Source organism: Ascaphus truei, chromosome 20 (assembly GCF_040206685.1).
Source record: "Ascaphus truei isolate aAscTru1 chromosome 20, aAscTru1.hap1, whole genome shotgun sequence".
NCBI lineage: Eukaryota > Metazoa > Chordata > Amphibia > Anura > Ascaphidae > Ascaphus > Ascaphus truei.
Window position 1 is genome coordinate 21735440 of NC_134502.1, and position 21702 is coordinate 21757141.

The 21702-nt window shown below is 38.4% G+C and overlaps 21 non-coding genes across 21 annotated transcripts; 10 read left to right on the plus strand and 11 right to left on the minus strand.

The window, feature by feature from the left end:
* Positions 1-291: 291 nt before the first annotated feature.
* TRNAN-GUU (transfer RNA asparagine (anticodon GUU)) lies at positions 292-365 on the minus strand. The gene has a single exon. It is a non-coding gene; the product is annotated as a tRNA-Asn (tRNA).
* A 722-nt stretch (positions 366-1087) lies between these two features.
* On the plus strand, positions 1088-1228 carry LOC142471530 (U4 spliceosomal RNA). Its single transcript, XR_012789490.1, has one exon. It is a non-coding gene; the product is annotated as a U4 spliceosomal RNA (small nuclear RNA).
* A 1185-nt stretch (positions 1229-2413) lies between these two features.
* TRNAN-GUU (transfer RNA asparagine (anticodon GUU)) lies at positions 2414-2487 on the minus strand. Its single transcript has one exon. It is a non-coding gene; the product is annotated as a tRNA-Asn (tRNA).
* Positions 2488-3159: 672 nt separating this feature from the next.
* On the plus strand, positions 3160-3300 carry LOC142471531 (U4 spliceosomal RNA). Its single transcript, XR_012789491.1, has one exon. It is a non-coding gene; the product is annotated as a U4 spliceosomal RNA (small nuclear RNA).
* Positions 3301-4492: 1192 nt separating this feature from the next.
* On the minus strand, positions 4493-4566 carry TRNAN-GUU (transfer RNA asparagine (anticodon GUU)). The gene has a single exon. It is a non-coding gene; the product is annotated as a tRNA-Asn (tRNA).
* Positions 4567-5238: 672 nt separating this feature from the next.
* On the plus strand, positions 5239-5379 carry LOC142471486 (U4 spliceosomal RNA). Its single transcript, XR_012789446.1, has one exon. It is a non-coding gene; the product is annotated as a U4 spliceosomal RNA (small nuclear RNA).
* Positions 5380-6583: 1204 nt separating this feature from the next.
* On the minus strand, positions 6584-6657 carry TRNAN-GUU (transfer RNA asparagine (anticodon GUU)). The gene has a single exon. It is a non-coding gene; the product is annotated as a tRNA-Asn (tRNA).
* Positions 6658-7379: 722 nt separating this feature from the next.
* LOC142471533 (U4 spliceosomal RNA) lies at positions 7380-7520 on the plus strand. Its single transcript, XR_012789492.1, has one exon. It is a non-coding gene; the product is annotated as a U4 spliceosomal RNA (small nuclear RNA).
* Positions 7521-8705: 1185 nt separating this feature from the next.
* Positions 8706-8779, minus strand: TRNAN-GUU (transfer RNA asparagine (anticodon GUU)). Its single transcript has one exon. It is a non-coding gene; the product is annotated as a tRNA-Asn (tRNA).
* A 672-nt stretch (positions 8780-9451) lies between these two features.
* LOC142471534 (U4 spliceosomal RNA) lies at positions 9452-9592 on the plus strand. Its single transcript, XR_012789493.1, has one exon. It is a non-coding gene; the product is annotated as a U4 spliceosomal RNA (small nuclear RNA).
* Positions 9593-10794: 1202 nt separating this feature from the next.
* TRNAN-GUU (transfer RNA asparagine (anticodon GUU)) lies at positions 10795-10868 on the minus strand. The gene has a single exon. It is a non-coding gene; the product is annotated as a tRNA-Asn (tRNA).
* A 672-nt stretch (positions 10869-11540) lies between these two features.
* On the plus strand, positions 11541-11681 carry LOC142471535 (U4 spliceosomal RNA). Its single transcript, XR_012789494.1, has one exon. It is a non-coding gene; the product is annotated as a U4 spliceosomal RNA (small nuclear RNA).
* A 1196-nt stretch (positions 11682-12877) lies between these two features.
* On the minus strand, positions 12878-12951 carry TRNAN-GUU (transfer RNA asparagine (anticodon GUU)). Its single transcript has one exon. It is a non-coding gene; the product is annotated as a tRNA-Asn (tRNA).
* Positions 12952-13623: 672 nt separating this feature from the next.
* LOC142471536 (U4 spliceosomal RNA) lies at positions 13624-13764 on the plus strand. Its single transcript, XR_012789495.1, has one exon. It is a non-coding gene; the product is annotated as a U4 spliceosomal RNA (small nuclear RNA).
* Positions 13765-14977: 1213 nt separating this feature from the next.
* Positions 14978-15051, minus strand: TRNAN-GUU (transfer RNA asparagine (anticodon GUU)). The gene has a single exon. It is a non-coding gene; the product is annotated as a tRNA-Asn (tRNA).
* Positions 15052-15744: 693 nt separating this feature from the next.
* LOC142471537 (U4 spliceosomal RNA) lies at positions 15745-15885 on the plus strand. The gene has a single exon (XR_012789496.1). It is a non-coding gene; the product is annotated as a U4 spliceosomal RNA (small nuclear RNA).
* A 1186-nt stretch (positions 15886-17071) lies between these two features.
* On the minus strand, positions 17072-17145 carry TRNAN-GUU (transfer RNA asparagine (anticodon GUU)). Its single transcript has one exon. It is a non-coding gene; the product is annotated as a tRNA-Asn (tRNA).
* A 692-nt stretch (positions 17146-17837) lies between these two features.
* LOC142471571 (U4 spliceosomal RNA) lies at positions 17838-17978 on the plus strand. The gene has a single exon (XR_012789531.1). It is a non-coding gene; the product is annotated as a U4 spliceosomal RNA (small nuclear RNA).
* Positions 17979-19153: 1175 nt separating this feature from the next.
* TRNAN-GUU (transfer RNA asparagine (anticodon GUU)) lies at positions 19154-19227 on the minus strand. Its single transcript has one exon. It is a non-coding gene; the product is annotated as a tRNA-Asn (tRNA).
* A 692-nt stretch (positions 19228-19919) lies between these two features.
* On the plus strand, positions 19920-20060 carry LOC142471475 (U4 spliceosomal RNA). Its single transcript, XR_012789435.1, has one exon. It is a non-coding gene; the product is annotated as a U4 spliceosomal RNA (small nuclear RNA).
* A 1175-nt stretch (positions 20061-21235) lies between these two features.
* TRNAN-GUU (transfer RNA asparagine (anticodon GUU)) lies at positions 21236-21309 on the minus strand. Its single transcript has one exon. It is a non-coding gene; the product is annotated as a tRNA-Asn (tRNA).
* Between the last annotated feature and the right edge of the window lie 393 nt (positions 21310-21702).

Below are 21702 nucleotides of genomic sequence, written 5' to 3' on the forward strand. Positions count from 1 at the left end.
TCCACCACAACAGAAGCAGTATTCATATAGTTCTTGTTCTGACATGACGTTTCTCAAGCAACTTCACTTCATAGATAGCAACATTGATGAATAGAAAAAGAAGTCTTTGGTTGCGTGCATGAAACGACAATTAGTCAGCAGACATTCTATTTTCAAATATCTTATTAAATGTCTTGTAGGAGATAAGTGGGTATAATATAATCAGGGATGTGAATGTTTTCAGCTTTTTCCATGCTACTTGATCCCATGGGCAGAACAAGTGAAGAAAAGAGATGTGAGGTGGAAAACAGACGTCCCTGGGTGGGCTTGAACCACCAACCTTTCGGTTAACAGCCGAACGCGCTAACCAATTGCGCCACAGAGACCTTGGGCATTGTGTTGAAAATGTTGATAATAATGTTCCAAATTCACTAACATTCACTAACATTCACTAACATTCACTAACATTCACTAACATTCACTAACATTCACTAACATTCACTAACATTCACTAACCATGTTGATGATATATTTCCCTACCAAACCTACAATGAATGAGTCCCTACTATCGGCATGAAGAGTGTGTATATCTCATATGATCTCGTTTGTGTTTAGAGGGGGTTACCCACCCGGTCCTGAAGATTGACATATATAAAAGCAAGTACATGCCATATCCCTGAGCCACTGAAGTTGGTCATTTGATCTGTACGGATTTTATTTTTGAAGTCTAAATGTATGACTTTCACATTTGACATGAATATCACTGCGAGAAAACTTTTCTTTTTCATATGAAATCATCTTTTCGAGTAACTTCCACTATGTTTGAAATAGCAATATTCAACAAAAATGGTTATTTCACAGTCAGGTCACTGGTGAGAGAGGAGATATCATGTATTTGGTCCCAAATACACCTCTGGCTGAAGCGTTTGCATGCAGATACACTGCAGTGGTAGTTTGTGGAACTGCAAGAGAGTCTTTCTAGTTGACAGTTGAATTAGCATATTAACTCCCACAATCCATAGCACTGAACTCATTTCTGCATTATGGCTAGCCACCAGTGTAATGAGGGCTTCATGTGAGCTGGTGGTTACTAAACCAGTAGAAAGTTAACTTTGCGCAGTGGCAGTATCATAGCCAATGAGGTTTATCCGAGGCGTGATTATTGCTAGTTGAAAACTTTTCCCAATACCCCGCTGTGATGACTTGCAATATAGTCAGCATTAGCAATTTTTGACAGTCTCACGAGAGACTGATCTTTGAGTCTAAATATAGATTATGCCATTGTTTAGGAAATGATGTCAAGCTGGAACCAAGCAAGCTGATAACCTACCCCCTAAAATGCAAAGTAACACTAACAACATCATTAAATGCCCTTATGGAGTATGCAGCAAGGAAAACAATTGGCCTAACATTTATGGGAGACTGGACGGATGACCGCGCTCCTCCTCCCTTTACAAGTGGAATGCTGCTGGTAAAACTATTGGCCTAACGTGTGTTTATATATATATATATATAGATAGATAGATATGGAAAACAAGAGAACAAATCCTGCTCTCCTACCAATTGGGCCTCAAATATACTCGTGTCATGTTTACATTTATTTACAAGCCAAGTCTGTGTGACAAAGGAGACATTTGGTTGCATTTTTTGATCAAAACATGATTCAAGCCTGCCCACCTCATCAAGGTCTTGAGCAAAAACCTAAACCGGAATATATGTCATTTCTTAATGTCCTATGGACTAAACTCTGTGAGATATGTGAAAATGCCCTGGCATGAAAATGAAAAATATAGGAGGAGCCCCTGGAATAAGTATGCGTTGTCAAATAATTCAAGAATAATTGTTATGGCACAGTCAGGCTTTCAGGTCAAACCAATGCCTAATTATGAAACTAGTGTCATATATAAGGATATGTTAGAGTACTGAGTGTTATCACATGATTGCAGGTATTAACTGTTAACGCATCTTTCTATCTTTAATTTGACATATCTAGCACATGTGAGGCAATCTTAGGTTTGAAATAATTGGACGCTCTCAATGACCACACTCGACCTATTGTCCCAAGATGTTAGCAATCACATCTTGGTTTGCAGATCATCCTGTGCTCTTCACTAGGATTCATCTATCACCAAATATTTGTCTTTCCACCACAACAGAAGCAGTATTCATATAGTTCTTGTTCTGACATGACGTTTCTCAAGCAACTTCACTTCATAGATAGCAACATTGATGAATAGAAAAAGAAGTCTTTGGTTGCGGGCATGAAACGACAATTAGTCAGCAGACATTCTATTTCCAAATATCTTATTAAATGTCTTGAAGGAGATAAGTGGGTATAATATAAACAGGGATGTGAATGTTTTCAGCTTTTTCCAGGCTACTTGATTCCATGGGCAGAACAAGTGAAGAAAAGAGATGTCAGGTGGAAAACAGACGTCCCTGGGTGGGCTTGAACCACCAACCTTTCGGTTAACAGCCGAACGCGCTAACCAATTGCGCCACAGAGACCTTGGGCATTTTGTTGAAAGTAGTGATAATAATGTTCCCAATTCACTAACATTCACTAACATTCACTAACATTCACTAACCATGTTGATGATATATTTCCCTACCAAACCTACAATGAATGAGTCCCTACTATCGGTATGAAGAGTGTGTATATCTCATATGATCTCGTTTGTGTTTAGAGGGGGTTACCCACCCGGTCCTGAAGATTGACATATATCAAAGCAAGTACATGCCATATCCCTGAGCCACTGAAGTTGGTCATTTGATCTGTACGGATTTTATTTTTGAAGTCTAAATGTATGACTTTCACATTTGACATGAATATCACTGCGAGAAAACTTTTCTTTTTCATATGAAATCATCTTTTCGAGTAACTTCCACTATGTTTGAAATAGCAATATTCAACAAAAATGGTTATTTCACAGTCAGGTCACTGGTGAGAGAGGAGATATCATGTATTTGGTCCCAAATACACCTCTGGCTGAAGCGTTTGCATGCAGATACACTGCAGTGGTAGTTTGTGGAACTGCAAGAGAGTCTTTCTAGTTGACAGTTGAATTAGCATATTAACTCCCACAATCCATAGCACTGAACTCATTTCTGCATTATGGCTAGCCACCAGTGTAATGAGGGCTTCATGTGAGCTGGTGGTTACTAAACCAGTAGAAAATTAACTTTGCGCAGTGGCAGTATCATAGCCAATGAGGTTTATCCGAGGCGTGATTATTGCTAGTTGAAAACTTTTCCCAATACCCCGCTGTGATGACTTGCAATATAGTCAGCATTAGCAATTTTTGACAGTCTCACGAGAGACTGATCTTTGAGTCTAAATATAGATTATGCCATTGTTTAGGAAATGATGTCAAGCTGGAACCAAGCAAGCTGATAACCTACCCCCTAAAATGCAAAGTAACACTAACAACATCTTTAAATGCCCTTATGGAGTATGCAGCAAGGAAAACAATTGGCCTAACATTTATGGGAGACTGGACGGATGACTGTGCTCCTCCTCCCTTTACAAGTGGACTGCTGCTGGTAAAACTATTGGCCTAACGTGTTTATATATATATATATATATATATTTAGATATGGAAAACAAGAGAACAAATCCTGCTCTCCTACCAATTGGGCCTCAAATATACTCGTGTCATGTTTACATTTATTTACAAGCCAAGTCTGTGTGACAAAGGAGACATTTGGTTGCATTTTTTGATCAAAACATGATTCAAGCCTGCCCACCTCATCAAGGTCTTGAGCAAAAACCTAAACCGGAATATATGTCATTTCTTAATGTCCTATGGACTAAACTCTGTGAGATATGTGAAAATGCCCTGGCATGAAAATGAAAAATATAGCAGGAGCCCCTGGAATAAGTATGCGTTGTCAAATAATTCAAGAATAATTGTTATGGCACAGTCAGGCTTTCAGGTCAAACCAATTAAACACATGCCTAATTATGAAACTAGTGTCATATATAAGGATATGTTAGAGTACTGAGTGTTATCACATGATTGCAGGTATTAACTGTTAACGCATCTTTCTATCTTTAATTTGACATATCTAGCACATGTGAGGCAATCTTAGGTTTGAAATAATTGGACGCTCTCAATGACCACACTCGACCTATTGTCCCAAGATGTTAGCAATCACATCTTGGTTTGCAGATCATCCTGTGCTCTTCACTAGGATTCATCTATCACCAAATATTTGTCTTTCCACCACAACAGAAGCAGTATTCATATAGTTCTTGTTCTGACATGACGTTTCTCAAGCAACTTCACTTCATAGATAGCAACATTGATGAATAGAAAAAGAAGTCTTTGGTTGCGTGCATGAAACGACAATTAGTCAGCAGACATTCTATTTCCAAATATCTTATTAAATGTCTTGAAGGAGATAAGTGGGTATAATATAAACAGGGATGTGAATGTTTTCAGCTTTTTCCAGGCTACTTGATTCCATGGGCAGAACAAGTGAAGAAAAGAGATGTCAGGTGGAAAACAGACGTCCCTGGGTGGGCTTGAACCACCAACCTTTCGGTTAACAGCCGAACGCGCTAACCAATTGCGCCACAGAGACCTTGGGCATTTTGTTGAAAGTAGTGATAATAATGTTCCCAATTCACTAACATTCACTAACATTCACTAACATTCACTAACCATGTTGATGATATATTTCCCTACCAAACCTACAATGAATGAGTCCCTACTATCGGTATGAAGAGTGTGTATATCTCATATGATCTCGTTTGTGTTTAGAGGGGGTTACCCACCCGGTCCTGAAGATTGACATATATCAAAGCAAGTACATGCCATATCCCTGAGCCACTGAAGTTGGTCATTTGATGTATACGGATTTTATTTTTGAAGTCTAAATGTATGACTTTCACATTTGACATGAATATCACTGCAATCAAACTTTTCTTTTTCATATGAAATCATCTTTTCGAGTAACTTCCACTATGTTTGAAATAGCAATATTCAACAAAAATGGTTATTTCACAGTCAGGTCACTGGTGAGAGAGGAGATATCATTTATTTGGTCCCAAATACACCTCTGGCTGAAGCGTTTGCATGCAGATACACTGCAGTGGTTGTTTGTGGAACTGCAAGAGAGTCTTTCTAGTTGACAGTTGAATTAGCATATTAACTCCCACAATCCATAGCACTGAACTCATTCCTGCATTATGGCTAGCCACCAGTGTAATGAGGGCTTCATGTGAGCTGGTGGTTACTAAACCAGTAGAAAGTTAACTTTGCGCAGTGGCAGTATCATAGCCAATGAGGTTTAGCCGAGGCGTGATTATTGCTAGTTGAAAACTTTTCCCAATACCCCGCTGTGATGATTTGCAATATAGTCAGCATTAGCAATTTTTGACAGTCTCACGAGAGACTGATCTTTGAGTCTAAATATAGATTGTGCCATTGTTTAGGAAATGATGTCAAGCTGGAACCAAGTAAGCTGATAACCTACCCTCTAAAATGCAAAGTAACACTAACAACATCATTAAATGCCCTTATGGAGTATGCAGCAAGGAAAACAATTGGCCTAACATTTATGGGAGACTGGACGGATGACCGTGCTCCTCCTCCCTTTACAAGTGGACTGCTGCTGGTAAAACTATTGGCCTAACGTGTCTTTATATATATATATATATATATATATATATATATATAGATATGGAAAACAAGAGAACAAATCCTGCTCTCCTACCAATTGGGCCTCAAATATACTCGTGTCATGTTTACATTTATTTACAAGCCAAGTCTGTGTGACAAAGGAGACATTTGGTTGCATCTTTTGATCAAAACATGATTCATGCCTGCCCACCTCATCAAGGTCTTGAGCAAGAACCTAAACCGGAATATATGTCATTTCTTAATGTCCTGTGGACTAAACTCTGTGAGATATGTGAAAATGCCCTGACATAAAAATGAAAAATATAGGAGGAGCCCCTGGAATAAGTATGCATTGTCAAATAATTCAAGAATAATTGTTATGGCACAGTCAGGCTTTCAGGTCAAACCAATTAAACATATGCCTAATTATAAAACTAGTGTCATATATAAGGATATGTTAGAGTACTGAGTGTTATCACATGATTGCAGGTATTAACTGTTAACGCATCTTTCTATCTTTAATTTGGCATATCTAGCACATGTGAGGCAATCTTAGGTTTGAAATAATTGGACGCTCTCAATGACCACACTCGACCTATTGTCCCAAGATGTTAGCAATCACATCTTGGTTTGCAGATCATCCTGTGCTCTTCACTAGGATTCATCTATCACCAAATATTTGTCTTTCCACCACAACAGAAGCAGTATTCATATAGTTCTTGTTCTGACATGACGTTTCTCAAGCAACTTCACTTCATAGATAGCAACATTGATGAATAGAAAAAGAAGTCTTTGGTTGCGTGCATGAAACGACAATTAGTCAGCAGACATTCTATTTTCAAATATCTTATTAAATGTCTTGTAGGAGATAAGTGGGTATAATATAATCAGGGATGTGAATGTTTTCAGCTTTTTCCATGCTACTTGATCCCATGGGCAGAACAAGTGAAGAAAAGAGATGTGAGGTGGAAAACAGACGTCCCTGGGTGGGCTTGAACCACCAACCTTTCGGTTAACAGCCGAACGCGCTAACCAATTGCGCCACAGAGACCTTGGGCATTGTGTTGAAAATGTTGATAATAATGTTCCAAATTCACTAACATTCACTAACATTCACTAACATTCACTAACATTCACTAACATTCACTAACATTCACTAACATTCACTAACATTCACTAACCATGTTGATGATATATTTCCCTACCAAACCTACAATGAATGAGTCCCTACTATCGGCATGAAGAGTGTGTATATCTCATATGATCTCGTTTGTGTTTAGAGGGGGTTACCCACCCGGTCCTGAAGATTGACATATATAAAAGCAAGTACATGCCATATCCCTGAGCCACTGAAGTTGGTCATTTGATCTGTACGGATTTTATTTTTGAAGTCTAAATGTATGACTTTCACATTTGACATGAATATCACTGCGAGAAAACTTTTCTTTTTCATATGAAATCATCTTTTCGAGTAACTTCCACTATGTTTGAAATAGCAATATTCAACAAAAATGGTTATTTCACAGTCAGGTCACTGGTGAGAGAGGAGATATCATGTATTTGGTCCCAAATACACCTCTGGCTGAAGCGTTTGCATGCAGATACACTGCAGTGGTAGTTTGTGGAACTGCAAGAGAGTCTTTCTAGTTGACAGTTGAATTAGCATATTAACTCCCACAATCCATAGCACTGAACTCATTTCTGCATTATGGCTAGCCACCAGTGTAATGAGGGCTTCATGTGAGCTGGTGGTTACTAAACCAGTAGAAAGTTAACTTTGCGCAGTGGCAGTATCATAGCCAATGAGGTTTATCCGAGGCGTGATTATTGCTAGTTGAAAACTTTTCCCAATACCCCGCTGTGATGACTTGCAATATAGTCAGCATTAGCAATTTTTGACAGTCTCACGAGAGACTGATCTTTGAGTCTAAATATAGATTATGCCATTGTTTAGGAAATGATGTCAAGCTGGAACCAAGCAAGCTGATAACCTACCCCCTAAAATGCAAAGTAACACTAACAACATCATTAAATGCCCTTATGGAGTATGCAGCAAGGAAAACAATTGGCCTAACATTTATGGGAGACTGGACGGATGACCGCGCTCCTCCTCCCTTTACAAGTGGAATGCTGCTGGTAAAACTATTGGCCTAACGTGTGTTTATATATATATATATATAGATAGATAGATATGGAAAACAAGAGAACAAATCCTGCTCTCCTACCAATTGGGCCTCAAATATACTCGTGTCATGTTTACATTTATTTACAAGCCAAGTCTGTGTGACAAAGGAGACATTTGGTTGCATTTTTTGATCAAAACATGATTCAAGCCTGCCCACCTCATCAAGGTCTTGAGCAAAAACCTAAACCGGAATATATGTCATTTCTTAATGTCCTATGGACTAAACTCTGTGAGATATGTGAAAATGCCCTGGCATGAAAATGAAAAATATAGGAGGAGCCCCTGGAATAAGTATGCGTTGTCAAATAATTCAAGAATAATTGTTATGGCACAGTCAGGCTTTCAGGTCAAACCAATGCCTAATTATGAAACTAGTGTCATATATAAGGATATGTTAGAGTACTGAGTGTTATCACATGATTGCAGGTATTAACTGTTAACGCATCTTTCTATCTTTAATTTGACATATCTAGCACATGTGAGGCAATCTTAGGTTTGAAATAATTGGACGCTCTCAATGACCACACTCGACCTATTGTCCCAAGATGTTAGCAATCACATCTTGGTTTGCAGATCATCCTGTGCTCTTCACTAGGATTCATCTATCACCAAATATTTGTCTTTCCACCACAACAGAAGCAGTATTCATATAGTTCTTGTTCTGACATGACGTTTCTCAAGCAACTTCACTTCATAGATAGCAACATTGATGAATAGAAAAAGAAGTCTTTGGTTGCGTGCATGAAACGACAATTAGTCAGCAGACATTCTATTTCCAAATATCTTATTAAATGTCTTGAAGGAGATAAGTGGGTATAATATAAACAGGGATGTGAATGTTTTCAGCTTTTTCCAGGCTACTTGATTCCATGGGCAGAACAAGTGAAGAAAAGAGATGTCAGGTGGAAAACAGACGTCCCTGGGTGGGCTTGAACCACCAACCTTTCGGTTAACAGCCGAACGCGCTAACCAATTGCGCCACAGAGACCTTGGGCATTTTGTTGAAAGTAGTGATAATAATGTTCCCAATTCACTAACATTCACTAACATTCACTAACATTCACTAACCATGTTGATGATATATTTCCCTACCAAACCTACAATGAATGAGTCCCTACTATCGGTATGAAGAGTGTGTATATCTCATATGATCTCGTTTGTGTTTAGAGGGGGTTACCCACCCGGTCCTGAAGATTGACATATATCAAAGCAAGTACATGCCATATCCCTGAGCCACTGAAGTTGGTCATTTGATCTGTACGGATTTTATTTTTGAAGTCTAAATGTATGACTTTCACATTTGACATGAATATCACTGCGAGAAAACTTTTCTTTTTCATATGAAATCATCTTTTCGAGTAACTTCCACTATGTTTGAAATAGCAATATTCAACAAAAATGGTTATTTCACAGTCAGGTCACTGGTGAGAGAGGAGATATCATGTATTTGGTCCCAAATACACCTCTGGCTGAAGCGTTTGCATGCAGATACACTGCAGTGGTAGTTTGTGGAACTGCAAGAGAGTCTTTCTAGTTGACAGTTGAATTAGCATATTAACTCCCACAATCCATAGCACTGAACTCATTTCTGCATTATGGCTAGCCACCAGTGTAATGAGGGCTTCATGTGAGCTGGTGGTTACTAAACCAGTAGAAAGTTAACTTTGCGCAGTGGCAGTATCATAGCCAATGAGGTTTATCCGAGGCGTGATTATTGCTAGTTGAAAACTTTTCCCAATACCCCGCTGTGATGACTTGCAATATAGTCAGCATTAGCAATTTTTGACAGTCTCACGAGAGACTGATCTTTGAGTCTAAATATAGATTATGCCATTGTTTAGGAAATGATGTCAAGCTGGAACCAAGCAAGCTGATAACCTACCCCCTAAAATGCAAAGTAACACTAACAACATCTTTAAATGCCCTTATGGAGTATGCAGCAAGGAAAACAATTGGCCTAACATTTATGGGAGACTGGACGGATGACTGTGCTCCTCCTCCCTTTACAAGTGGACTGCTGCTGGTAAAACTATTGGCCTAACGTGTTTATATATATATATATATATATATATATATATATTTAGATATGGAAAACAAGAGAACAAATCCTGCTCTCCTACCAATTGGGCCTCAAATATACTCGTGTCATGTTTACATTTATTTACAAGCCAAGTCTGTGTGACAAAGGAGACATTTGGTTGCATTTTTTGATCAAAACATGATTCAAGCCTGCCCACCTCATCAAGGTCTTGAGCAAAAACCTAAACCGGAATATATGTAATTTCTTAATGTCCTATGGACTAAACTCTGTGAGATATGTGAAAATGCCCTGGCATGAAAATGAAAAATATAGCAGGAGCCCCTGGAATAAGTATGCGTTGTCAAATAATTCAAGAATAATTGTTATGGCACAGTCAGGCTTTCAGGTCAAACCAATTAAACACATGCCTAATTATGAAACTAGTGTCATATATAAGGATATGTTAGAGTACTGAGTGTTATCACATGATTGCAGGTATTAACTGTTAACGCATCTTTCTATCTTTAATTTGACATATCTAGCACATGTGAGGCAATCTTAGGTTTGAAATAATTGGACGCTCTCAATGACCACACTCGACCTATTGTCCCAAGATGTTACCAATCACATCTTGGTTTGTAGATCATCCTGTGCTCTCCACTAGGATTCATCTATCACCAAATATTTGTCTTTCCACCACAACAGAAGCAGTATTCATATAGTTCTTGTTCTGACATGACGTTTCTCAAGCAACTTCACTTAATAGATAGCAACATTGATGAATAGAAAAAGAAGTCTTTGGTTGCGTGCATGAAACGACAATTAGTCAGCAGACATTCTATTTCCAAATATCTTATTAAATGTCTTGAAGGAGATAAGTGGGTATAATATAATCAGGGATGTGAATGTTTTCAGCTTTTTCCAGGCTACTTGATTCCATGGGCAGAACAAGTGAAGAAAAGAGATGTGAGGTGGAAAACAGACGTCCCTGGGTGGGCTTGAACCACCAACCTTTCGGTTAACAGCCGAACGCGCTAACCAATTGCGCCACAGAGACCTTGGGCATTTTGTTGAAAGTGGTGATAATAATGTTCCCAATTCACTAACATTCACTAACATTCACTAACATTCACTAACCATGTTGATGATATATTTCCCTACCAAACCTACAATGAATGAGTCCCTACTATCGGCATGAAGAGTGTGTATATCTCATATGATCTCGTTTGTGTTTAGAGGGGGTTACCCACCCGGTCCTGAAGATTGACATATATCAAAGCAAGTACATGCCATATCCCTGAGCCACTGAAGTTGGTCATTTGATCTGTACGGATTTTATTTTTGAAGTCTAAATGTATGACTTTCACATTTGACATGAATATCACTGCGAGAAAACTTTTCTTTTTCATATGAAATCATCTTTTCGAGTAACTTCCACTATGTTTGAAATAGCAATATTCAACAAAAATGGTTATTTCACAGTCAGGTCACTGGTGAGAGAGGAGATATCATGTATTTGGTCCCAAATACACCTCTGGCTGAAGCGTTTGCATGCAGATACACTGCAGTGGTAGTTTGTGGAACTGCAAGAGAGTCTTTCTAGTTGACAGTTGAATTAGCATATTAACTCCCACAATCCATAGCACTGAACTCATTTCTGCATTATGGCTAGCCACCAGTGTAATGAGGGCTTCATGTGAGCTGGTGGTTACTAAACCAGTAGAAAGTTAACTTTGCGCAGTGGCAGTATCATAGCCAATGAGGTTTATCCGAGGCGTGATTATTGCTAGTTGAAAACTTTTCCCAATACCCCGCTGTGATGACTTGCAATATAGTCAGCATTAGCAATTTTTGACAGTCTCACGAGAGACTGATCTTTGAGTCTAAATATAGATTATGCCATTGTTTAGGAAATGATGTCAAGCTGGAACCAAGCAAGCTGATAACCTACCCCCTAAAATGCAAAGTAACACTAACAACATCTTTAAATGCCCTTATGGAGTATGCAGCAAGGAAAACAATTGGCCTAACATTTATGGGAGACTGGACGGATGACTGTGCTCCTCCTCCCTTTACAAGTGGACTGCTGCTGGTAAAACTATTGGCCTAACGTGTTTATATATATATATATATATATATATATTTAGATATGGAAAACAAGAGAACAAATCCTGCTCTCCTACCAATTGGGCCTCAAATATACTCGTGTCATGTTTACATTTATTTACAAGCCAAGTCTGTGTGACAAAGGAGACATTTGGTTGCATTTTTTGATCAAAACATGATTCAAGCCTGCCCACCTCATCAAGGTCTTGAGCAAAAACCTAAACCGGAATATATGTAATTTCTTAATGTCCTATGGACTAAACTCTGTGAGATATGTGAAAATGCCCTGGCATGAAAATGAAAAATATAGCAGGAGCCCCTGGAATAAGTATGCGTTGTCAAATAATTCAAGAATAATTGTTATGGCACAGTCAGGCTTTCAGGTCAAACCAATTAAACACATGCCTAATTATGAAACTAGTGTCATATATAAGGATATGTTAGAGTACTGAGTGTTATCACATGATTGCAGGTATTAACTGTTAACGCATCTTTCTATCTTTAATTTGACATATCTAGCACATGTGAGGCAATCTTAGGTTTGAAATAATTGGACGCTCTCAATGACCACACTCGACCTATTGTCCCAAGATGTTACCAATCACATCTTGGTTTGTAGATCATCCTGTGCTCTCCACTAGGATTCATCTATCACCAAATATTTGTCTTTCCACCACAACAGAAGCAGTATTCATATAGTTCTTGTTCTGACATGACGTTTCTCAAGCAACTTCACTTAATAGATAGCAACATTGATGAATAGAAAAAGAAGTCTTTGGTTGCGTGCATGAAACGACAATTAGTCAGCAGACATTCTATTTCCAAATATCTTATTAAATGTCTTGAAGGAGATAAGTGGGTATAATATAATCAGGGATGTGAATGTTTTCAGCTTTTTCCAGGCTACTTGATTCCATGGGCAGAACAAGTGAAGAAAAGAGATGTGAGGTGGAAAACAGACGTCCCTGGGTGGGCTTGAACCACCAACCTTTCGGTTAACAGCCGAACGCGCTAACCAATTGCGCCACAGAGACCTTGGGCATTTTGTTGAAAGTGGTGATAATAATGTTCCCAATTCACTAACATTCACTAACATTCACTAACATTCACTAACCATGTTGATGATATATTTCCCTACCAAACCTACAATGAATGAGTCCCTACTATCGGCATGAAGAGTGTGTATATCTCATATGATCTCGTTTGTGTTTAGAGGGGGTTACCCACCCGGTCCTGAAGATTGACATATATCAAAGCAAGTACATGCCATATCCCTGAGCCACTGAAGTTGGTCATTTGATCTGTACGGATTTTATTTTTGAAGTCTAAATGTATGACTTTCACATTTGACATGAATATCACTGCGAGAAAACTTTTCTTTTTCATATGAAATCATCTTTTCGAGTAACTTCCACTATGTTTGAAATAGCAATATTCAACAAAAATGGTTATTTCACAGTCAGGTCACTGGTGAGAGAGGAGATATCATGTATTTGGTCCCAAATACACCTCTGGCTGAAGCGTTTGCATGCAGATACACTGCAGTGGTAGTTTGTGGAACTGCAAGAGAGTCTTTCTAGTTGACAGTTGAATTAGCATATTAACTCCCACAATCCATAGCACTGAACTCATTTCTGCATTATGGCTAGCCACCAGTGTAATGAGGGCTTCATGTGAGCTGGTGGTTACTAAACCAGTAGAAAGTTAACTTTGCGCAGTGGCAGTATCATAGCCAATGAGGTTTATCCGAGGCGTGATTATTGCTAGTTGAAAACTTTTCCCAATACCCCGCTGTGATGACTTGCAATATAGTCAGCATTAGCAATTTTTGACAGTCTCACGAGAGACTGATCTTTGAGTCTAAATATAGATTATGCCATTGTTTAGGAAATGATGTCAAGCTGGAACCAAGCAAGCTGATAACCTACCCCCTAAAATGCAAAGTAACACTAACAACATCTTTAAATGCCCTTATGGAGTATGCAGCAAGGAAAACAATTGGCCTAACATTTATGGGAGACTGGACGGATGACTGTGCTCCTCCTCCCTTTACAAGTGGACTGCTGCTGGTAAAACTATTGGCCTAACGTGTTTATATATATATATATATATATATATATATATATATATATATATATTTAGATATGGAAAACAAGAGAACAAATCCTGCTCTCCTACCAATTGGGCCTCAAATATACTCGTGTCATGTTTACATTTATTTACAAGCCAAGTCTGTGTGACAAAGGAGACATTTGGTTGCATTTTTTGATCAAAACATGATTCAAGCCTGCCCACCTCATCAAGGTCTTGAGCAAAAACCTAAACCGGAATATATGTCATTTCTTAATGTCCTATGGACTAAACTCTGTGAGATATGTGAAAATGCCCTGGCATGAAAATGAAAAATATAGCAGGAGCCCCTGGAATAAGTATGCGTTGTCAAATAATTCAAGAATAATTGTTATGGCACAGTCAGGCTTTCAGGTCAAACCAATGAAACACATGCCTAATTATGAAACTAGTGTCATATATAAGGATATGTTAGAGTACTGAGTGTTATCACATGATTGCAGGTATTAACTGTTAACGCATCTTTCTATCTTTAATTTGACATATCTAGCACATGTGAGGCAATCTTAGGTTTGAAATAATTGGACGCTCTCAATGACCACACTCGACCTATTGTCCCAAGATGTTAGCAATCACATCTTGGTTTGCAGATCATCCTGTGCTCTTGATCATCTTCATCTATCACCAAATATTTGTCTTTCCACCACAACAGAAGCAGTATTCATATAGTTCTTGATCTGACATGACGTTTCTCAAGCAACTTCACTTAATAGATAGCAACATTGATGAATAGAAAAAGAAGTCTTTGGTTGCGTGCATGAAACGACAATTAGTCATCAGACATTCTATTTTCAAATATCTTATTAAATGTCTTGAAGGAGATAAGTGGGTATAATATAATCAGAGATGTGAATGTTTTCAGCTTTTTCCATGCTACTTGATCCCATGGGCAGAACAAGTGAAGAAAAGAGATGTGAGGTGGAAAACAGACGTCCCTGGGTGGGCTTGAACCACCAACCTTTCGGTTAACAGCCGAACGCGCTAACCAATTGCGCCACAGAGACCTTGGGCATTTTGTTGAAAATGTTGATAATAATGTTCCAAATTCACTAACATTCACTAACATTCACTAACATTCACTAACATTCACTAACATTCACTAACCATGTTGATGATATATTTCCCTACCAAACCTACAATGAATGAGTCCCTACTATCGGCATGAAGAGTGTGTATATCTCATATGATCTCGTTTGTGTTTAGAGGGGGTTACCCACCCGGTCCTGAAGATTGACATATATAAAACCAAGTACATGCCATATCCCTGAGCTACTGAAGTTGGTCATTTGATCTGTACGGATTTTATTTTTGAAGTCTAAATGTATGACTTTCACTTTTGACATGAATATCACTGCAATCAAACTTTTCTTTTTCATATGAAATCATCTTTTCGAGTAACTTCCACTATGTTTGAAATAGCAATATTCAACAAAAATGGTTATTTCACAGTCAGGTCACTGGTGAGAGAGGAGATATCATGTATTTGGTCCCAAATAGACCTCTGGCTGAAGCGTTTGCATGCAGATACACTGCAAGTGGTTGTTTGTGGAACTGCAAGAGAGTCTTTCTAGTTGACAGTTGAATTAGCATATTAACTCCCACAATCCATAGCACTGAACTCATTTCTGCATTATGGCTAGCCACCAGTGTAATGAGGGCTTCATGTGAGCTGGTGGTTACTAAACCAGTAGAAAGTTAACTTTGCGCAGTGGCAGTATCATAGCCAATGAGGTTTATCCGAGGCGTGATTATTGCTAGTTGAAAACTTTTCCCAATACCCCGCTGTGATGACTTGCAATATAGTCAGCATTAGCAATTTTTGACAGTCTCACGAGAGACTGATCTTTGAGTCTAAATATAGATTATGCCATTGTTTAGGAAATGATGTCAAGCTGGAACCAAGCAAGCTGATAACCTACCCCCTAAAATGCAAAGTAACACTAACAACATCATTAAATGCCCTTATGGAGTATGCAGCAAGGAAAACAATTGGCCTAACATATTTGGGGGTCTGGACGGATGACCGTGCTCCTCCTCCCTTTACAAGTGGACTGCTGCTGGTAAAACTATTGGCCTAACGTGTGTTTATATATATATATATGTATAGATAAGAAAACAAGAGAACAAATCCTGCTCTCCTACCAATTGGGCCTCAAATATACTTGTGTCATGTTTACATTTATTTACAAGCCAAGTCTGTGTGACAAAGGAGACATTTGGTTGCATCTTTTGATCAAAACATGATTCAAGCCTGCCCACCTCATCAAGGTCTTGAGCAAGAACCTAAAGCGGAATATATGTCATTTCTTAATGTCCTGTGGACTAAACTCTGTGAGATATGTGAAAATGCCCTGGCATAAAAATGAAAAATATAGGAGGAGCCCCTGGAATAAGTATGCATTGTCAAATAATTCAAGAATAATTGTTATGGCACAGTCAGGCTTTCAGGTCAAACCAATGAAACACATGCCTAATTATGAAACTAGTGTCATATATAAGGATATGTTAGAGTACTGAGTGTTATCACATGATTGCAGGTATTAACTGTTAACGCATCTTTCTATCTTTAATTTGACATATCTAGCACATGTGAGGCAATCTTAGGTTTGAAATAATTGGACGCTCTCAATGACCACACTCGACCTATTGTCCCAAGATGTTAGCAATCACATCTTGGTTTGCAGATCATCCTGTGCTCTTGATCATCTTCATCTATCACCAAATATTTGTCTTTCCACCACAACAGAAGCAGTATTCATATAGTTCTTGATCTGACATGACGTTTCTCAAGCAACTTCACTTAATAGATAGCAACATTGATGAATAGAAAAAGAAGTCTTTGGTTGCGTGCATGAAACGACAATTAGTCATCAGACATTCTATTTTCAAATATCTTATTAAATGTCTTGAAGGAGATAAGTGGGTATAATATAATCAGAGATGTGAATGTTTTCAGCTTTTTCCATGCTACTTGATCCCATGGGCAGAACAAGTGAAGAAAAGAGATGTGAGGTGGAAAACAGACGTCCCTGGGTGGGCTTGAACCACCAACCTTTCGGTTAACAGCCGAACGCGCTAACCAATTGCGCCACAGAGACCTTGGGCATTTTGTTGAAAATGTTGATAATAATGTTCCAAATTCACTAACATTCACTAACATTCACTAACATTCACTAACATTCACTAACATTCACTAACCATGTTGATGATATATTTCCCTACCAAACCTACAATGAATGAGTCCCTACTATCGGCATGAAGAGTGTGTATATCTCATATGATCTCGTTTGTGTTTAGAGGGGGTTACCCACCCGGTCCTGAAGATTGACATATATAAAACCAAGTACATGCCATATCCCTGAGCTACTGAAGTTGGTCATTTGATCTGTACGGATTTTATTTTTGAAGTCTAAATGTATGACTTTCACTTTTGACATGAATATCACTGCAATCAAACTTTTCTTTTTCATATGAAATCATCTTTTCGAGTAACTTCCACTATGTTTGAAATAGCAATATTCAACAAAAATGGTTATTTCACAGTCAGGTCACTGGTGAGAGAGGAGATATCATGTATTTGGTCCCAAATACACCTCTGGCTGAAGCGTTTGCATGCAGATACACTGCAGTGGTTGTTTGTGGAACTGCAAGAGAGTCTTTCTAGTTGACAGTTGAATTAGCATATTAACTCCCACAATCCATAGCACTGAACTCATTTCTGCATTATGGCTAGCCACCAGTGTAATGAGGGCTTCATGTGAGCTGGTGGTTACTAAACCAGTAGAAAGTTAACTTTGCGCAGTGGCGGTATCATAGCCAATGAGGTTTATCCGAGGCGTGATTATTGCTAGTTGAAAACTTTTCCCAATACCCCGCTGTGATGACTTGCAATATAGTCAGCATTAGCAATTTTTGACAGTCTCACGAGAGACTGATCTTTGAGTCTAAATATAGATTATGCTATTGTTTAGGAAATGATGTCAAGCTGGTAACCTATCCCCTAAAATGCAGAGTAACACTAACAACATCATTAAATGCACTTATGGAGTATGCAGCAAGGAAAGCAATTGGCCTAACATTTGTGGGAGACTGGATGGATGACCGCGTTCCTCCTCCCTTTACAAGTGGACTGCTGCTGCTGGTAAAACCATTGACCTAATGTTTGTTTATATATATATATATATATATATATGGAAAACAAGAGAACAAATCCTGCTCTCCTACCAATTGGGCCTCAAATATACTCGTGTCATGTTTACATTTGTTTACAAGCCAAGTCTGTGTGACAAAGGAGACATTTGGTTGCATCTTTTGATCAAAACATGATTCAAGCCTGCCCACCTCATCAAGGTCTTGAGCAAGAACCTAAAGCGGAATATATGTCATTTCTTAATGTCCTGTGGACTAAACTCTGTGAGATATGTGAAAATGCCCTGGCATAAAAATGAAAAATATAGGCGGAGCCCCTGGAATAAGTATGCATTGTCAAATAATTCAAGAATAATTGTTATGGCACAGTCAGGCTTTCAGGTCAAACCAATGAAACACATGCCTAATTATGAAACTAGTGTCATATATAAGGATATGTTAGAGTACTGAGTGTTATCACATGATTGCAGGTATTAACTGTTAACGCATCTTTCTATCTTTAATTTGACATATCTAGCACATGTGAGGCAATCTTAGGTTTGAAATAATTGGACGCTCTCAATGACCACACTCGACCTATTGTCCCAAGATGTTAGCAATCACATCTTGGTTTGCAGATCATCCTGTGCTCTTGATCATCTTCATCTATCACCAAATATTTGTCTTTCCACCACAACAGAAGCAGTATTCATATAGTTCTTGATCTGACATGACGTTTCTCAAGCAACTTCACTTAATAGATAGCAACATTGATGAATAGAAAAAGAAGTCTTTGGTTGCGTGCATGAAACGACAATTAGTCATCAGACATTCTATTTTCAAATATCTTATTAAATGTCTTGAAGGAGATAAGTGGGTATAATATAATCAGAGATGTGAATGTTTTCAGCTTTTTCCATGCTACTTGATCCCATGGGCAGAACAAGTGAAGAAAAGAGATGTGAGGTGGAAAACAGACGTCCCTGGGTGGGCTTGAACCACCAACCTTTCGGTTAACAGCCGAACGCGCTAACCAATTGCGCCACAGAGACCTTGGGCATTTTGTTGAAAATGTTGATAATAATGTTCCAAATTCACTAACATTCACTAACATTCACTAACATTCACTAACATTCACTAACATTCACTAACCATGTTGATGATATATTTCCCTACCAAACCTACAATGAATGAGTCCCTACTATCGGCATGAAGAGTGTGTATATCTCATATGATCTCGTTTGTGTTTAGAGGGGGTTACCCACCCGGTCCTGAAGATTGACATATATAAAAGCAAGTACATGCCATATCCCTGAGCTACTGAAGTTGGTCATTTGATCTGTACGGATTTTATTTTTGAAGTCTAAATGTATGACTTTCACTTTTGACATGAATATCACTGCAATCAAACTTTTCTTTTTCATATGAAATCATCTTTTCGAGTAACTTCCACTATGTTTGAAATAGCAATATTCAACAAAAATGGTTATTTCACAGTCAGGTCACTGGTGAGAGAGGAGATATCATGTATTTGGTCCCAAATACACCTCTGGCTGAAGCGTTTGCATGCAGATACACTGCAGTGGTTGTTTGTGGAACTGCAAGAGAGTCTTTCTAGTTGACAGTTGAATTAGCATATTAACTCCCACAATCCATAGCACTGAACTCATTTCTGCATTATGGCTAGCCACCAGTGTAATGAGGGCTTCATGTGAGCTGGTGGTTACTAAACCAGTAGAAAGTTAACTTTGCGCAGTGGCGGTATCATAGCCAATGAGGTTTATCCGAGGCGTGATTATTGCTAGTTGAAAACTTTTCCCAATACCCCGCTGTGATGACTTGCAATATAGTCAGCATTAGCAATTTTTGACAGTCTCACGAGAGACTGATCTTTGAGTCTAAATATAGATTATGCTATTGTTTAGGAAATGATGTCAAGCTGGTAACCTATCCCCTAAAATGCAGAGTAACACTAACAACATCATTAAATGCACTTATGGAGTATGCAGCAAGGAAAGCAATTGGCCTAACATTTGTGGGAGACTGGATGGATGACCGCGTTCCTCCTCCCTTTACAAGTGGACTGCTGCTGCTGGTAAAACCATTGACCTAATGTTTGTTTATATATATATATATATATATATATGGAAAACAAGAGAACAAATCCTGCTCTCCTACCAATTGGGCCTCAAATATACTCGTGTCATGTTTACATTTGTTTACAAGCCAAGTCTGTGTGACAAAGGAGACATTTGGTTGCATCTTTTGATCAAAACATGATTCAAGCCTGCCCACCTCATCAAGGTCTTGAGCAAGAACCTAAAGCGGAATATATGTCATTTCTTAATGTCCTGTGGACTAAACTCTGTGAGATATGTGAAAATGCCCTGGCATAAAAATGAAAAATATAGGCGGAGCCCCTGGAATAAGTATGCATTGTCAAATAATTCAAGAATAATTGTTATGGCACAGTCAGGCTTTCAGGTCAAACCAATGAAACACATGCCTAATTATGAAACTAGTGTCATATATAAGGATATGTTAGAGTACTGAGTGTTATCACATGATTGCAGGTATTAACTGTTAACGCATCTTTCTATCTTTAATTTGACATATCTAGCACATGTGAGGCAATCTTAGGTTTGAAATAATTGGACGCTCTCAATGACCACACTCGACCTATTGTCCCAAGATGTTAGCAATCACATCTTGGTTTGCAGATCATCCTGTGCTCTTGATCATCTTCATCTATCACCAAATATTTGTCTTTCCACCACAACAGAAGCAGTATTCATATAGTTCTTGATCTGACATGACGTTTCTCAAGCAACTTCACTTAATAGATAGCAACATTGATGAATAGAAAAAGAAGTCTTTGGTTGCGTGCATGAAACGACAATTAGTCATCAGACATTCTATTTTCAAATATCTTATTAAATGTCTTGAAGGAGGTAAGTGGGTATAATATAATCAGAGATGTGAATGTTTTCAGCTTTTTCCATGCTACTTGATCCCATGGGCAGAACAAGTGAAGAAAAGAGATGTGAGGTGGAAAACAGACGTCCCTGGGTGGGCTTGAACCACCAACCTTTCGGTTAACAGCCGAACGCGCTAACCAATTGCGCCACAGAGACCTTGGGCATTTTGTTGAAAATGTTGATAATAATGTTCCAAATTCACTAACATTCACTAACATTCACTAACATTCACTAACATTCACTAACATTCACTAACCATGTTGATGATATATTTCCCTACCAAACCTACAATGAATGAGTCCCTACTATCGGCATGAAGAGTGTGTATATCTCATATGATCTCGTTTGTGTTTAGAGGGGGTTACCCACCCGGTCCTGAAGATTGACATATATAAAACCAAGTACATGCCATATCCCTGAGCTACTGAAGTTGGTCATTTGATCTGTACGGATTTTATTTTTGAAGTCTAAATGTATGACTTTCACTTTTGACATGAATATCACTGCAATCAAACTTTTCTTTTTCATATGAAATCATCTTTTCGAGTA